Source organism: Pseudorca crassidens, chromosome 8 (assembly GCF_039906515.1).
Source record: "Pseudorca crassidens isolate mPseCra1 chromosome 8, mPseCra1.hap1, whole genome shotgun sequence".
Lineage (NCBI taxonomy): Eukaryota > Metazoa > Chordata > Mammalia > Artiodactyla > Delphinidae > Pseudorca > Pseudorca crassidens.
In genome coordinates this window covers 108,560,771-108,579,352 of record NC_090303.1, presented here as the reverse complement: position 1 = coordinate 108,579,352, position 18,582 = coordinate 108,560,771, and positions in this window count along the sequence as shown.

Below are 18,582 nucleotides of genomic sequence, written 5' to 3'. Positions count from 1 at the left end.
AACTTGGCTACACAGGAACTGAATTACAGAACAGAACAGGGTCTCAAATTTAGAAAACCAACTTATGCTTGCTTAAGGGGAAAGGTGAGTTGGGGTGCTGCATAAAACCAGAGATTGAAATGAGCACAGATAAAGTTCCTTAAGCCAAATATGGAAGAGACAAGAGCTACCTCTTGCTAAACGAAATGGACTCAACACCGCATATTAAATGCCTAAGAATGTACCTGACTAGTAAGTATCTTAAAACCTATGGATTGCTATGTCTCCGAAAGAGAATCAAGCATGTGTACAGGGGCATAAACGCAGCAGTGATAGGATTGGAGAGGTTCGGTGAGCAAATGAAGACCCTTTGAAGTCATATTGCATGGTACCCATTCCACGGGTTTCAACTACCCAGGTTTAAGGTATTCTTCCTTCAGCTAAAATATGCATGTGCAACCTAGAGTATGATCAACCATGTGATCGGGAGACGTGTTCAAATATGTCTCAGTTTTCGTACCCTGGTACTCGGGTACAACATTCCAGACGCTTTACTAACACCCTCCCGACTTGGAGAGTCAGTCCCTTTAACCTCCTGTTTGGCCCAGTTTGCAATTTCTGCGGAAGATGAACAGGAATAGCGAGAACCAATGAGAGACTAGCTGGAGGTGTCTGGACGGGCAAATTTAACTCTCATTTCCCACCAGGAAGAGGAATTAACCAAAGGCTCAGCGTGCCGTGCCGGAACCAGATTAGGGCCTGAAGCCATCCTGCGGTGTTGCGGCCAGCTCAAAAGAAAGCGAGTTGAAGAAAGGAGCTCAGGGGCACTGTAATTCACAAACCTGCAGAGTTATAAATGACAGCTATCGTCCAAAAATATACTGAAGTAAGGCTGCCAAGAGGACTTGAAAGCGGGGCAGAATTGCAGGAAACCGATTTCAGGAGGTAGACTGGAATTGCATTGAAAGCATAGGAAAAGAGGCAGAACGTCCACAATGATGCACTTGGCCAAAAAGGGCGTATGCGTTTTCTCCTGAATATATTCAGGAAAAAACGCATACGCCCTTTTTGGCCAACCAAGCAAGCTTGCAAAGGAAATCTGCACTACAATGAAGTCTCACTTCCCCCCGGTCAAAAGGGCCATCTGAAAAAAGTGTAAAATCCAGAAAGGCAGGACAGGCCATGGAGAACTGGGAGCCTTGTTATGCTGATGGGCGGGATGTAAATTGCCAACAGACACTCGGGAGAAGTGTATGGTGTTTCCTGAAACATCTAAAAAACAAAGCAACAGAGCCTAGGGCACTTCCACTTATGGTCCTATAGCTTAGGGAAATTAAAATCAAAAAGACACAGCCACCCCAAACATTGGGACGCCTCTGTTTACAAGAACCTCGTTTACAGTACAAGTTCAACATCGCAGAAAGTGAAAAATGGATAAAGAAGTTGTGGTATTTACTTACAAAGCAATATCACTCAGCAATGAAATCTATGTCATCAGGCCCTTAGCAGCACAATGAGTGGATTCAGGTATGATGATTCTAACTGAAATAAGTCACACAGAAAAAGAAACATCATAAGATATCAGTAATACACGGAATGTAAACTTGGCTACACAGGAACTGAATTACAGAACAGAACAGGGTCTCAAATTTAGAAAACCAACTTATGCTTGCTTAAGGGGAAAGGTGAGTTGGGGTGCTGCATAAAACCAGAGATTGAAATGAGCACAGATAAAGTTCCTTAAGCCAAATATGGAATAGACAAGAGCTACTCCTTGCTCAAAGAAATGGACTCAACACCGCATATTAAACGCCTAAGATTGTACCTGACTAGTAAGTATCTTAAAACCTATGGATTGCTATGTCTCCGAAAGAGAATCAAGCATGTGTACAGGGGCATAAATACAGCAGTGATAGGATTGGAGAGGTTCGGTGAGCAACTGAAGACCCTTTGAAGTCATATTGCATGGTACCCATTCCACGGGTTTCAACTACCCAGGTTTAAGGTATTCTTCCTTCAGCTAAAACATGCATGTGGAACCTAGAGTCTGATCAACCATGTGATCGGGAGACGTGTTCAAATATGTCTCAGTTTTCGTACCCTGGTACTCGGGTGCAACATTCCAGACGCTTTACTAACACCCTCCCGACTTGGAGAGTCAGTCCCTTTAACCTCCTGTTTGGCCCAGTTTGCAATTTCTGCGGAAGATGAACAGGAATAGCGAGAACCAATGAGAGACTAGCTGGAGGTGTCTGGACGGGCAAATTTAACTCTCATTTCCCACCAGGAAGAGGAATTAACCAAAGGCTCAGCGTGCCGTGCCGGAACCAGATTAGGGCCTGAAGCCATCCTGCGGTGTTGCGGCCAGCTCAAAAGAAAGCGAGTTGAAGAAAGGAGCTCAGGGGCACTGTAATTCACAAACCTGCAGAGTTATAAATGACAGCTATCGTCCAAAAATATACTGAAGTAAGGCTGCCAAGAGGACTTGAAAGCGGGGCAGAATTGCAGGAAACCGATTTCAGGAGGTAGACTGGAATTGCATTGAAAGCATAGGAAAAGAGGCAGAACGTCCACAATGATGCACTTGGCCAAAAAGGGCGTATGCGTTTTTTCCTGAATATATTCAGGAAAAAACGCATACGCCCTTTTTGGCCAACCAAGCAAGCTTGCAAAGGAAATCTGCACTACAATGAAGTCTCACTTCCCCCCGGTCAAAAGGGCCATCTGAAAAAAGTGTAAAATCCAGAAAGGCAGGACAGGCCATGGAGAACTGGGAGCCTTGTTATGCTGATGGGCGGGATGTAAATTGCCAACAGACACTCGGGAGAAGTGTATGGTGTTTCCTGAAACATCTAAAAAACAAAGCAACAGAGCCTAGGGCACTTCCACTTATGGTCCTATAGATTAGGGAAATTAAAATCAAAAAGACACAGCCACCCCAAAGTTTGGGACGCCTCTGTTTACAAGAACCTCGTTTACAGTACAAGTTCAACATCGCAGAAAGTGAAAAATGGATAAAGAAGTTGTGGTATTTACTTACAAAGCAATATCACTCTGCAATGAAATCTATGTCATCAGGCCCTTAGCAGCACAATGAGTGGATTCAGGTATGATGATTCTAACTGAAATAAGTCACACAGAAAAAGAAACATCATAAGATATCAGTAATACACGGAATGTAAACTTGGCTACACAGGAACTGAATTCCAAAACAGAACAGGGTCTCAAATTTAGAAAACCAACTTATGCTTGCTTAAGGGGAAAGGTGAGTTGGGGTGCTGCATAAAACCAGAGATTGAAATGAGCACAGATAAAGTTCCTTAAGCCAAATATGGAATAGACAAGAGCTACTCCTTGCTCAACGAAATGGACACAACACCGCATATTAAACGCCTAAGAATGTACCTGACTAGTAAGTATCTTAAAACCTATGGATTGCTATGTCTCCGAAAGAGAATCAAGCATGTGTACAGGGGCATAAACGCAGCAGTGATAGGATTGGAGAGGTTTGGTGAGCAAATGAAGACCCTCTGAAGTCATATTGCATGGTACCCATTCCACGGGTTTCAACTACCCAGGTTTAAGGTATTCTTCCTTCAGCTAAAACATGCATGTGGAACCTAGAGTATGATCAACCATGTGATCGGGAGACGTGTTCAAATATGTCTCAGTTTTTGTACCCTGGTACTCGGGTGCAACATTCCAGACGCTTTACTAACACCCTCCCGACTTGGAGAGTCAGTCCCTTTAACCTCCTGTTTGGCCCAGTTTGCAATTTCTGCGGAAGATGAACAGGAATAGCGAGAACCAATGAGAGACTAGCTGGAGGTGTCTGGACGGGCAAATTTAACTCTCATTTCCCACCAGGAAGAGGAATTAACCAAAGGCTCAGCGTGCCGTGCCGGAACCAGATTAGGGCCTGAAGCCATCCTGCGGTGTTGCGGCCAGCTCAAAAGAAAGCGAGTTGAAGAAAGGAGCTCAGGGGCACTGTAATTCACAAACCTGCAGAGTTATAAATGACAGCTATCGTCCAAAAATATACTGAAGTAAGGCTGCCAAGAGGACTTGAAAGCGGGGCAGAATTGCAGGAAACCGATTTCAGGAGGTAGACTGGAATTGCATTGAAAGCATAGGAAAAGAGGCAGAACGTCCACAATGATGCACTTGGCCAAAAAGGGCGTATGCGTTTTTTCCTGAATATATTCAGGAAAAAACGCATACGCCCTTTTTGGCCAACCAAGCAAGCTTGCAAAGGAAATCTGCACTACAATGAAGTCTCACTTCCCCCCGGTCAAAAGGGCCATCTGAAAAAAGTGTAAAATCCAGAAAGACAGGACAGGCCATGGAGAACTGGGAGCCTTGTTATGCTGATGGGCGGGATGTAAATTGCCAACAGACACTCGGGAGAAGTGTATGGTGTTTCCTGAAACATCTAAAAAACAAAGCAACAGAGCCTAGGGCACTTCCACTTATGGTCCTATAGCTTAGGGAAATTAAAATCAAAAAGACACAGCCACCCCAAACATTGGGACGCCTCTGTTTACAAGAACCTCGTTTACAGTACAAGTTCAACATCGCAGAAAGTGAAAAATGGATAAAGAAGTTGTGGTATTTACTTACAAAGCAATATCACTCAGCAATGAAATCTATGTCATCAGGCCCTTAGCAGCACAATGAGTGGATTCAGGTATGATGATTCTAACTGAAATAAGTCACACAGAAAAAGAAACATCATAAGATATCAGTAATACACGGAATGTAAACTTGGCTACACAGGAACTGAATTACAGAACAGAACAGGGTCTCAAATTTAGAAAACCAACTTATGCTTGCTTAAGGGGAAAGGTGAGTTGGGGTGCTGCATAAAACCAGAGATTGAAATGAGCACAGATAAAGTTCCTTAAGCCAAATATGGAATAGACAAGAGCTACTCCTTGCTCAAAGAAATGGACTCAACACCGCATATTAAACGCCTAAGAATGTACCTGACTAGTAAGTATCTTAAAACCTATGGATTGCTATGTCTCCGAAAGAGAATCAAGCATGTGTACAGGGGCATAAACACAGCAGTGATAGGATTGGAGAGGTTCGGTGAGCAACTGAAGACCCTCTGAAGTCATATTGCATGGTACCCATTCCACGGGTTTCAACTACCCAGGTTTAAGGTATTCTTCCTTCAGCTAAAACATGCATGTGGAACCTAGAGTCTGATCAACCATGTGATCGGGAGACGTGTTCAAATATGTCTCAGTTTTCGTACCCTGGTACTCGGGTGCAACATTCCAGACGCTTTACTAACACCCTCCCGACTTGGAGAGTCAGTCCCTTTAACCTCCTGTTTGGCCCAGTTTGCAATTTCTGCGGAAGATGAACAGGAATAGCGAGAACCAATGAGAGACTAGCTGGAGGTGTCTGGACGGGCAAATTTAACTCTCATTTCCCACCAGGAAGAGGAATTAACCAAAGGCTCAGCGTGCCGTGCCGGAACCAGATTAGGGCCTGAAGCCATCCTGCGGTGTTGCGGCCAGGTCACAAGAAAGCGAGTTGAAGAAAGGAGCTCAGGGGCACTGTAATTCACAAACCTGCAGAGTTATAAATGACAGCTATCGTCCAAAAATATACTGAAGTAAGGCTGCCAAGAGGACTTGAAAGCGGGGCAGAATTGCAGGAAACCGATTTCAGGAGGTAGACTGGAATTGCATTGAAAGCATAGGAAAAGAGGCAGAACGTCCACAATGATGCACTTGGCCAAAAAGGGCGTATGCGTTTTTTCCTGAATATATTCAGGAAAAAACGCATACGCACTTTTTGGCCAACCAAGCAAGCTTGAAAAGGAAATCTACACTACAATGAAGTCTCACTTCCCCCCGGTCAAAAGGGCCATCTGAAAAAAGTGTAAAATCCAGAAAGGCAGGACAGGCCATGGAGAACTGGGAGCCTTGTTATGCTGATGGGCGGGATGTAAATTGCCAACAGACACTCGGGAGAAGTGTATGGTGTTTCCTGAAACATCTAAAAAACAAAGCAACAGAGCCTAGGGCACTTCCACTTATGGTCCTATAGCTTAGGGAAATTAAAATCAAAAAGACACAGCCACCCCAAAGTTTGGGACGCCTCTGTTTACAAGAACCTCGTTTACAGTACAAGTTCAACATCGCAGAAAGTGAAAAATGGATAAAGAAGTTGTGGTATTTACTTACAAAACAATATCACTCTGCAATGAAATCTATGTCATCAGGCCCTTAGCAGCACAATGAGTGGATTCAGGTATGATGATTCTAACTGAAATAAGTCACACAGAAAAAGAAACATCATAAGATATCAGTAATACACGGAATGTAAACTTGGCTACACAGGAACTGAATTACAGAACAGAACAGGGTCTCAAATTTAGAAAACCAACTTATGCTTGCTTAAGGGGAAAGGTGAGTTGGGGTGCTGCATAAAACCAGAGATTGAAATGAGCACAGATAAAGTTCCTTAAGCCAAATATGGAATAGACAAGAGCTACTCCTTGCTCAACGAAATGGACACAACACCGCATATTAAACGCCTAAGAATGTACCTGACTAGAAAGTATCTTAAAACCTATGGATTGCTATGTCTCCGAAAGAGAATCAAGCATGTGTACAGGGGCATAAACGCAGCAGTGATAGGATTGGAGAGGTTCGGTGAGCAAATGAAGACCCTCTGAAGTCATATTGCATGGTACCCATTCCACGGGTTTCAACTACCCAGGTTTAAGGTATTCTTCCTTCAGCTAAAACATGCATGTGGAACCTAGAGTCTGATCAACCATGTGATCGGGAGACGTGTTCAAATATGTCTCAGTTTTCGTACCCTGGTACTCGGGTGCAACATTCCAGACGCTTTACTAACACCCTCCTGAATTGGAGAGTCAGTCCCTTTAACCTCCTGTTTGGCCCAGTTTGCAATTTCTGCGGAAGATGAACAGGAATAGCGAGAACCAATGAGAGACTAGCTGGAGGTGTCTGGACGGGCAAATTTAACTCTCATTTCCCACCAGGAAGAGGAATTAACCAAAGGCTCAGCGTGCCGTGCCGGAACCAGATTAGGGCCTGAAGCCATCCTGCGGTGTTGCGGCCAGCTCAAAAGAAAGCGAGTTGAAGAAAGGAGCTCAGGGGCACTGTAATTCACAAACCTGCAGAGTTATAAATGACAGCTATCGTCCAAAAATATACTGAAGTAAGGCTGCCAAGAGGACTTGAAAGCGGGGCAGAATTGCAGGAAACCGATTTCAGGAGGCAGACTGGAATTGCATTGAAAGCATAGGAAAAGAGGCAGAACGTCCACAATGATGCACTTGGCCAAAAAGGGCATATGCGTTTTTTCCTGAATATATTCAGGAAAAAACGCATACGCCCTTTTTGGCCAACCAAGCAAGCTTGCAAAGGAAATCTGCACTACAATGAAGTCTCACTTCCCCCCGGTCAAAAGGGCCATCTGAAAAAAGTGTAAAATCCAGAAAGGCAGGACAGGCCATGGAGAACTGGGAGCCTTGTTATGCTGATGGGCGGGATGTAAATTGCCAACAGACACTCGGGAGAAGTGTATGGTGTTTCCTGAAACATCTAAAAAACAAAGCAACAGAGCCTAGGGCACTTCCACTTATGGTCCTATAGCTTAGGGAAATTAAAATCAAAAAGACACAGCCACCCCAAAGTTTGGGACGCCTCTGTTTACAAGAACCTCGTTTACAGTACAAGTTTAACATCGCAGAAAGTGAAAAATGGATAAAGAAGTTGTGGTATTTACTTACAAAGCAATATCACTCAGCAATGAAATCTATGTCATCAGGCCCTTAGCAGCACAATGAGTGGATTCAGGTATGATGATTCTAACTGAAATAAGTCACACAGAAAAAGAAACATCATAAGATATCAGTAATACACGGAATGTAAACTTGGCTACACAGGAACTGAATTACAGAACAGAACAGGGTCTCAAATTTAGAAAACCAACTTATGCTTGCTTAAGGGTAAAGGTGAGTTGGGGTGCTGCATAAAACCAGAGATTGAAATGAACACAGATAAAGTTCCTTAAGCCAAATATGGAATAGACAAGAGCTACTCCTTGCTCAACGAAATGGACTCAACACCGCATATTAAACGCCTAAGAATGTACCTGACTAGTAAGTATCTTAAAACCTATGGATTGCTATGTCTCCGAAAGAGAATCAAGCATGTGTACAGGGGCATAAACGCAGCAGTGATAGGATTGGAGAGGTTCGGTGAGCAAATGAAGACCCTTTGAAGTCATATTGCATGGTACCCATTCCACGGGTTTCAACTACCCAGGTTTAAGGTATTCTTCCTTCAGCTAAAACATGCATGTGGAACCTAGAGTATGATCAACCATGTGATCGGGAGACGTGTTCAAATATGTCTCAGTTTTCGTACCCTGGTACTCGGGTGCAACATTCCAGACGCTTTACTAACACCCTCCCGACTTGGAGAGTCAGTCCCTTTAACCTCCTGTTTGGCCCAGTTTGCAATTTCTGCGGAAGATGAACAGGAATAGCGAGAACCAATGAGAGACTAGCTGGAGGTGTCTGGACGGGCAAATTTAACTCTCATTTCCCACCAGGAAGAGGAATTAACCAAAGGCTCAGCGTGCCGTGCCGGAACCAGATTAGGGCCTGAAGCCATCCTGCGGTGTTGCGGCCAGCTCAAAAGAAAGCGAGTTGAAGAAAGGAGCTCAGGGGCACTGTAATTCACAAACCTGCAGAGTTATAAATGACAGCTATCGTCCAAAAATATACTGAAGTAAGGCTGCCAAGAGGACTTGAAAGCGGGGCAGAATTGCAGGAAACCGATTTCAGGAGGTAGACTGGAATTGCATTGAAAGCATAGGAAAAGAGGCAGAACGTCCACAATGATGCACTTGGCCAAAAAGGGCGTATGCGTTTTTTCCTGAATATATTCAGGAAAAAACGCATACGCCCTTTTTGGCCAACCAAGCAAGCTTGCAAAGGAAATCTGCACTACAATGAAGTCTCACTTCCCCCCGGTCAAAAGGGCCATCTGAAAAAAGTGTAAAATCCAGAAAGGCAGGACAGGCCATGGAGAACTGGGAGCCTTGTTATGCTGATGGGCGGGATGTAAATTGCCAACAGACACTCGGGAGAAGTGTATGGTGTTTCCTGAAACATCTAAAAAACAAAGCAACAGAGCCTAGGGCACTTCCACTTATGGTCCTATAGCTTAGGGAAATTAAAATCAAAAAGACACAGCCACCCCAAACATTGGGACGCCTCTGTTTACAAGAACCTCGTTTACAGTACAAGTTCAACATCGCAGAAAGTGAAAAATGGATAAAGAAGTTGTGGTATTTACTTACAAAGCAATATCACTCAGCAATGAAATCTATGTCATCAGGCCCTTAGCAGCACAATGAGTGGATTCAGGTATGATGATTCTAACTGAAATAAGTCACACAGAAAAAGAAACATCATAAGATATCAGTAATACACGGAATGTAAACTTGGCTACACAGGAACTGAATTACAGAACAGAACAGGGTCTCAAATTTAGAAAACCAACTTATGCTTGCTTAAGGGGAAAGGTGAGTTGGGGTGCTGCATAAAACCAGAGATTGAAATGAGCACAGATAAAGTTCCTTAAGCCAAATATGGAATAGACAAGAGCTACCTCTTGCTAAACGAAATGGACTCAACACCGCATATTAAATGCCTAAGAATGTACCTGACTAGTAAGTATCTTAAAACCTATGGATTGCTATGTCTCCGAAAGAGAATCAAGCATGTGTACAGGGGCATAAACGCAGCAGTGATAGGATTGGAGAGGTTCGGTGAGCAAATGAAGACCCTTTGAAGTCATATTGCATGGTACCCATTCCACGGGTTTCAACTACCCAGGTTTAAGGTATTCTTCCTTCAGCTAAAACATGCATGTGGAACCTAGAGTATGATCAACCATGTGATCGGGAGACGTGTTCAAATATGTCTCAGTTTTCGTACCCTGGTACTCGGGTACAACATTCCAGACGCTTTACTAACACCCTCCCGACTTGGAGAGTCAGTCCCTTTAACCTCCTGTTTGGCCCAGTTTGCAATTTCTGCGGAAGATGAACAGGAATAGCGAGAACCAATGAGAGACTAGCTGGAGGTGTCTGGACGGGCAAATTTAACTCTCATTTCCCACCAGGAAGAGGAATTAACCAAAGGCTCAGCGTGCCGTGCCGGAACCAGATTAGGGCCTGAAGCCATCCTGCGGTGTTGCGGCCAGCTCAAAAGAAAGCGAGTTGAAGAAAGGAGCTCAGGGGCACTGTAATTCACAAACCTGCAGAGTTATAAATGACAGCTATCGTCCAAAAATATACTGAAGTAAGGCTGCCAAGAGGACTTGAAAGCGGGGCAGAATTGCAGGAAACTGATTTCAGGAGGTAGACTGGAATTACATTGAAAGCATAGGAAAAGAGGCAGAACGTCCACAATGATGCACTTGGCCAAAAAGGGCGTATGCGTTTTTTCCTGAATATATTCAGGAAAAAACGCATACGCCCTTTTTGGCCAACCAAGCAAGCTTGCAAAGGAAATCTGCACTACAATGAAGTCTCACTTCCCCCCGGTCAAAAGGGCCATCTGAAAAAAGTGTAAAATCCAGAAAGGCAGGACAGGCCATGGAGAACTGGGAGCCTTGTTATGCTGATGGGCGGGATGTAAATTGCCAACAGACACTCGGGAGAAGTGTATGGTGTTTCCTGAAACATCTAAAAAACAAAGCAACAGAGCCTAGGGCACTTCCACTTATGGTCCTATAGGTTAGGGAAATTAAAATCAAAAAGACACAGCCACCCCAAAGTTTGGGACGCCTCTGTTTACAAGAACCTCGTTTACAGTACAAGTTCAACATCGCAGAAAGTGAAAAATGGATAAAGAAGTTGTGGTATTTACTTACAAAACAATATCACTCTGCAATGAAATCTATGTCATCAGGCCCTTAGCAGCACAATGAGTGGATTCAGGTATGATGATTCTAACTGAAATAAGTCACACAGAAAAAGAAACATCATAAGATATCAGTAATACACGGAATGTAAACTTGGCTACACAGGAACTGAATTCCAAAACAGAACAGGGTCTCAAATTTAGAAAACCAACTTATGCTTGCTTAAGGGGAAAGGTGAGTTGGGGTGCTGCATAAAACCAGAGATTGAAATGAGCACAGATAAAGTTCCTTAAGCCAAATATGGAATAGACAAGAGCTACTCCTTGCTCAAAGAAATGGACACAACACCGCATATTAAACGCCTAAGAATGTACCTGACTAGTAAGTATCTTAAAACCTATGGATTGCTATGTCTCCGAAAGAGAATCAAGCATGTGTACAGGGGCATAAACGCAGCAGTGATAGGATTGGAGAGGTTTGGTGAGCAAATGAAGACCCTCTGAAGTCATATTGCATGGTACCCATTCCACGGGTTTCAACTACCCAGGTTTAAGGTATTCTTCCTTCAGCTAAAACATGCATGTGGAACCTAGAGTATGATCAACCATGTGATCGGGAGACGTGTTCAAATATGTCTCAGTTTTTGTACCCTGGTACTCGGGTGCAACATTCCAGACGCTTTACTAACACCCTCCCGACTTGGAGAGTCAGTCCCTTTAACCTCCTGTTTGGCCCAGTTTGCAATTTCTGCGGAAGATGAACAGGAATAGCGAGAACCAATGAGAGACTAGCTGGAGGTGTCTGGACGGGCAAATTTAACTCTCATTTCCCACCAGGAAGAGGAATTAACCAAAGGCTCAGCGTGCCGTGCCGGAACCAGATTAGGGCCTGAAGCCATCCTGCGGTGTTGCGGCCAGGTCACAAGAAAGCGAGTTGAAGAAAGGAGCTCAGGGGCACTGTAATTCACAAACCTGCAGAGTTATAAATGACAGCTATCGTCCAAAAATATACTGAAGTAAGGCTGCCAAGAGGACTTGAAAGCGGGGCAGAATTGCAGGAAACCGATTTCAGGAGGTAGACTGGAATTGCATTGAAAGCATAGGAAAAGAGGCAGAACGTCCACAATGATGCACTTGGCCAAAAAGGGCGTATGCGTTTTTTCCTGAATATATTCAGGAAAAAACGCATACGCCCTTTTTGGCCAACCAAGCAAGCTTGCAAAGGAAATCTGCACTACAATGAAGTCTCACTTCCCCCCGGTCAAAAGGGCCATCTGAAAAAAGTGTAAAATCCAGAAAGGCAGGACAGGCCATGGAGAACTGGGAGCCTTGTTATGCTGATGGGCGGGATGTAAATTGCCAACAGACACTCGGGAGAAGTGTATGGTGTTTCCTGAAACATCTAAAAAACAAAGCAACAGAGCCTAGGGCACTTCCACTTATGGTCCTATAGATTAGGGAAATTAAAATCAAAAAGACACAGCCACCCCAAAGTTTGGGACGCCTCTGTTTACAAGAACCTCGTTTACAGTACAAGTTCAACATCGCAGAAAGTGAAAAATGGATAAAGAAGTTGTGGTATTTACTTACAAAACAATATCACTCTGCAATGAAATCTATGTCATCAGGCCCTTAGCAGCACAATGAGTGGATTCAGGTATGATGATTCTAACTGAAATAAGTCACACAGAAAAAGAAACATCATAAGATATCAGTAATACACGGAATGTAAACTTGGCTACACAGGAACTGAATTACAGAACAGAACAGGGTCTCAAATTTAGAAAACCAACTTATGCTTGCTTAAGGGGAAAGGTGAGTTGGGGTGCTGCATAAAACCAGAGATTGAAATGAGCACAGATAAAGTTCCTTAAGCCAAATATGGAATAGACAAGAGCTACTCCTTGCTCAACGAAATGGACACAACACCGCATATTAAACGCCTAAGAATGTACCTGACTAGTAAGTATCTTAAAACCTATGGATTGCTATGTCTCCGAAAGAGAATCAAGCATGTGTACAGGGGCATAAACGCAGCAGTGATAGGATTGGAGAGGTTTGGTGAGCAAATGAAGACCCTCTGAAGTCATATTGCATGGTACCCATTCCACGGGTTTCAACTACCCAGGTTTAAGGTATTCTTCCTTCAGCTAAAACATGCATGTGGAACCTAGAGTATGATCAACCATGTGATCGGGAGACGTGTTCAAATATGTCTCAGTTTTTGTACCCTGGTACTCGGGTGCAACATTCCAGACGCTTTACTAACACCCTCCCGACTTGGAGAGTCAGTCCCTTTAACCTCCTGTTTGGCCCAGTTTGCAATTTCTGCGGAAGATGAACAGGAATAGCGAGAACCAATGAGAGACTAGCTGGAGGTGTCTGGACGGGCAAATTTAACTCTCATTTCCCACCAGGAAGAGGAATTAACCAAAGGCTCAGCGTGCCGTGCCGGAACCAGATTAGGGCCTGAAGCCATCCTGCGGTGTTGCGGCCAGGTCACAAGAAAGCGAGTTGAAGAAAGGAGCTCAGGGGCACTGTAATTCACAAACCTGCAGAGTTATAAATGACAGCTATCGTCCAAAAATATACTGAAGTAAGGCTGCCAAGAGGACTTGAAAGCGGGGCAGAATTGCAGGAAACCGATTTCAGGAGGTAGACTGGAATTGCATTGAAAGCATAGGAAAAGAGGCAGAACGTCCACAATGATGCACTTGGCCAAAAAGGGCGTATGCGTTTTTTCCTGAATATATTCAGGAAAAAACGCATACGCCCTTTTTGGCCAACCAAACAAGCTTGCAAAGGAAATCTGCACTACAATGAAGTCTCACTTCCCCCCGGTCAAAAGGGCCATCTGAAAAAAGTGTAAAATCCAGAAAGGCAGGACAGGCCATGGAGAACTGGGAGCCTTGTTATGCTGATGGGCGGGATGTAAATTGCCAACAGACACTCGGGAGAAGTGTATGGTGTTTCCTGAAACATCTAAAAAACAAAGCAACAGAGCCTAGGGCACTTCCACTTATGGTCCTATAGATTAGGGAAATTAAAATCAAAAAGACACAGCCACCCCAAAGTTTGGGACGCCTCTGTTTACAAGAACCTCGTTTACAGTACAAGTTCAACATCGCAGAAAGTGAAAAATGGATAAAGAAGTTGTGGTATTTACTTACAAAACAATATCACTCTGCAATGAAATCTATGTCATCAGGCCCTTAGCAGCACAATGAGTGGATTCAGGTATGATGATTCTAACTGAAATAAGTCACACAGAAAAAGAACCATCATAAGATATCAGTAATACACGGAATGTAAACTTGGCTACACAGGAACTGAATTCCAAAACAGAACAGGGTCTCAAATTTAGAAAACCAACTTATGCTTGCTTAAGGGGAAAGGTGAGTTCGGGTGCTGCATAAAACCAGAGATTGAAATGAGCACAGATAAAGTTCCTTAAGCCAAATATGGAATAGACAAGAGCTACTCCTTGCTCAACGAAATGGACACAACACCGCATATTAAACGCCTAAGAATGTACCTGACTAGTAAGTATCTTAAAACCTATGGATTGCTATGTCTCCGAAAGAGAATCAAGCATGTGTACAGGGGCATAAACGCAGCAGTGATAGGATTGGAGAGGTTCGGTGAGCAAATGAAGACCCTCTGAAGTCATATTGCATGGTACCCATTCCACGGGTTTCAACTACCCAGGTTTAAGGTATTCTTCCTTCAGCTAAAACATGCATGTGGAACCTAGAGTCTGATCAACCATGTGATCGGGAGACGTGTTCAAATATGTCTCAGTTTTCGTACCCTGGTACTCGGGTGCAACATTCCAGACGCTTTACTAACACCCTCCTGAATTGGAGAGTCAGTCCCTTTAACCTCCTGTTTGGCCCAGTTTGCAATTTCTGCGGAAGATGAACAGGAATAGCGAGAACCAATGAGAGACTAGCTGGAGGTGTCTGGACGGGCAAATTTAACTCTCATTTCCCACCAGGAAGAGGAATTAACCAAAGGCTCAGCGTGCCGTGCCGGAACCAGATTAGGGCCTGAAGCCATCCTGCGGTGTTGCGGCCAGGTCACAAGAAAGCGAGTTGAAGAAAGGAGCTCAGGGGCACTGTAATTCACAAACCTGCAGAGTTATAAATGACAGCTATCGTCCAAAAATATACTGAAGTAAGGCTGCCAAGAGGACTTGAAAGCGGGGCAGAATTGCAGGAAACCGATTTCAGGAGGTAGACTGGAATTGCATTGAAAGCATAGGAAAAGAGGCAGAACGTCCACAATGATGCACTTGGCCAAAAAGGGCGTATGCGTTTTTTCCTGAATATATTCAGGAAAAAACGCATACACCCTTTTTGGCCAACCAAGCAAGCTTGCAAAGGAAATCTGCACTACAATGAAGTCTCACTTCCCCCCGGTCAAAAGGGCCATCTGAAAAAAGTGTAAAATCCAGAAAGGCAGGACAGGCCATGGAGAACTGGGAGCCTTGTTATGCTGATGGGCGGGATGTAAATTGCCAACAGACACTCGGGAGAAGTGTATGGTGTTTCCTGAAACATCTAAAAAACAAAGCAACAGAGCCTAGGGCACTTCCACTTATGGTCCTATAGATTAGGGAAATTAAAATCAAAAAGACACAGCCACCCCAAAGTTTGGGACGCCTCTGTTTACAAGAACCTCGTTTACAGTACAAGTTCAACATCGCAGAAAGTGAAAAATGGATAAAGAAGTTGTGGTATTTACTTACAAAGCAATATCACTCTGCAATGAAATCTATGTCATCAGGCCCTTAGCAGCACAATGAGTGGATTCAGGTATGATGATTCTAACTGAAATAAGTCACACAGAAAAAGAAACATCATAAGATATCAGTAATACACGGAATGTAAACTTGGCTACACAGGAACTGAATTCCAAAACAGAACAGGGTCTCAAATTTAGAAAACCAACTTATGCTTGCTTAAGGGGAAAGATGAGTTGGGGTGCTGCATAAAACCAGAGATTGAAATGAGCACAGATAAAGTTCCTTAAGCCAAATATGGAATAGACAAGAGCTACTCCTTGCTCAACGAAATGGACACAACACCGCATATTAAACGCCTAAGAATGTACCTGACTAGTAAGTATCTTAAAACCTATGGATTGCTATGTCTCCGAAAGAGAATCAAGCATGTGTACAGGGGCATAAACGCAGCAGTGATAGGATTGGAGAGGTTTGGTGAGCAAATGAAGACCCTCTGAAGTCATATTGCATGGTACCCATTCCACGGGTTTCAACTACCCAGGTTTAAGGTATTCTTCCTTCAGCTAAAACATGCATGTGGAACCTAGAGTATGATCAACCATGTGATCAGGAGACGTGTTCAAATATGTCTCAGTTTTTGTACGTGGTACTCGGGTGCAACATTCCAGACGCTTTACTAACACCCTCCCGACTTGGAGAGTCAGTCCCTTTAACCTCCTGTTTGGCCCAGTTTGCAATTTCTGCGGAAGATGAACAGGAATAGCGAGAACCAATGAGAGACTAGCTGGAGGTGTCTGGACGGGCAAATTTAACTCTCATTTCCCACCAGGAAGAGGAATTAACCAAAGGCTCAGCGTGCCGTGCCGGAACCAGATTAGGGCCTGAAGCCATCCTGCGGTGTTGCGGCCAGCTCAAAAGAAAGCGAGTTGAAGAAAGGAGCTCAGGGGCACTGTAATTCACAAACCTGCAGAGTTATAAATGACAGCTATCGTCCAAAAATATACTGAAGTAAGGCTGCCAAGAGGACTTGAAAGCGGGGCAGAATTGCAGGAAACCAATTTCAGGAGGTAGACTGGAATTGCATTGAAAGCATAGGAAAAGAGGCAGAACGTCCACAATGATGCACTTGGCCAAAAAGGGCGTATGCGTTTTTTCCTGAATATATTCAGGAAAAAACGCATACGCCCTTTTTGGCCAACCAAGCAAGCTTGCAAAGGAAATCTGCACTAAAATGAAGTCTCACTTCCCCCCGGTCAAAAGGGCCATCTGAAAAAAGTGTAAAATCCAGAAAGGCAGGACAGGCCATGGAGAACTGGGAGCCTTGTTATGCTGATGGGTGGGATGTAAATTGCCAACAGACAATCGGGAGAAGTGTATGGTGTTTCCTGAAACATCTAAAAAACAAAGCAACAGAGCCTAGGGCACTTCCACTTATGGTCCTATAGCTTAGGGAAATTAAAATCAAAAAGACACAGCCACCCCAAAGTTTGGGACGCCTCTGTTTACAAGAACCTCGTTTACAGTACAAGTTCAACATCGCAGAAAGTGAAAAATGGATAAAGAAGTTGTGGTATTTACTTACAAAGCAATATCACTCAGCAATGAAATCTATGTCATCAGGCCCTTAGCAGCACAATGAGTGGATTCAGGTATGATGATTCTAACTGAAATAAGTCACACAGAAAAAGAAACATCATAAGATATCAGTAATACACGGAATGTAAACTTGGCTACACAGGAACTGAATTCCAAAACAGAACAGGGTCTCAAATTTAGAAAACCAACTTATGCTTGCTTAAGGGGAAAGGTGAGTTGGGGTGCTGCATAAAACCAGAGATTGAAATGAGCACAGATAAAGTTCCTTAAGCCAAATATGGAATAGACAAGAGCTACTCCTTGCTCAACGAAATGGACACAACACCGCATATTAAACGCCTAAGAATGTACCTGACTAGTAAGTATCTTAAAACCTATGGATTGCTATGTCTCCGAAAGAGAATCAAGCATGTGTACAGGGGCATAAACGCAGCAGTGATAGGATTGGAGAGGTTTGGTGAGCAAATGAAGACCCTCTGAAGTCATATTGCATGGTACCCATTCCACGGGTTTCAACTACCCAGGTTTAAGGTATTCTTCCTTCAGCTAAAACATGCATGTGGAACCTAGAGTATGATCAACCATGTGATCGGGAGACGTGTTCAAATATGTCTCAGTTTTTGTACCCTGGTACTCGGGTGCAACATTCCAGACGCTTTACTAACAGCCTCCCGACTTGGAGAGTCAGTCCCTTTAACCTCCTGTTTGGCCCAGTTTGCAATTTCTGTGGAAGATGAACAGGAATAGCGAGAACCAATGAGAGACTAGCTGGAGGTGTCTGGACGGGCAAATTTAACTCTCATTTCCCACCAGGAAGAGGAATTAACCAAAGGCTCAGCGTGCCGTGCCGGAACCAGATTAGGGCCTGAAGCCATCCTGCGGTGTTGCGGCCAGCTCACAAGAAAGCGAGTTGAAGAAAGGAGCTCAGGGGCACTGTAATTCACAAACCTGCAGAGTTATAAATGACAGCTATCGTCCAAAAATATACTGAAGTAAGGCTGCCAAGAGGACTTGAAAGCGGGGCAGAATTGCAGGAAACCGATTTCAGGAGGTAGACTGGAATTGCATTGAAAGCATAGGAAAAGAGGCAGAACGTCCACAATGATGCACTTGGCCAAAAAGGGTGTATGCGTTTTTTCCTGAATATATTCAGGAAAAAACTCATATGCCCTTTTTGGCCAACCAAGCAAGCTTGCAAAGGAAATCTGCACTACAATGAAGTCTCACTTCCCCCCGGTCAAAAGGGCCATCTGAAAAAAGTGTAAAATCCAGAAAGGCAGGACAGGCCATGGAGAACTGGGAGCCTTGTTATGCTGATGGGCGGGATGTA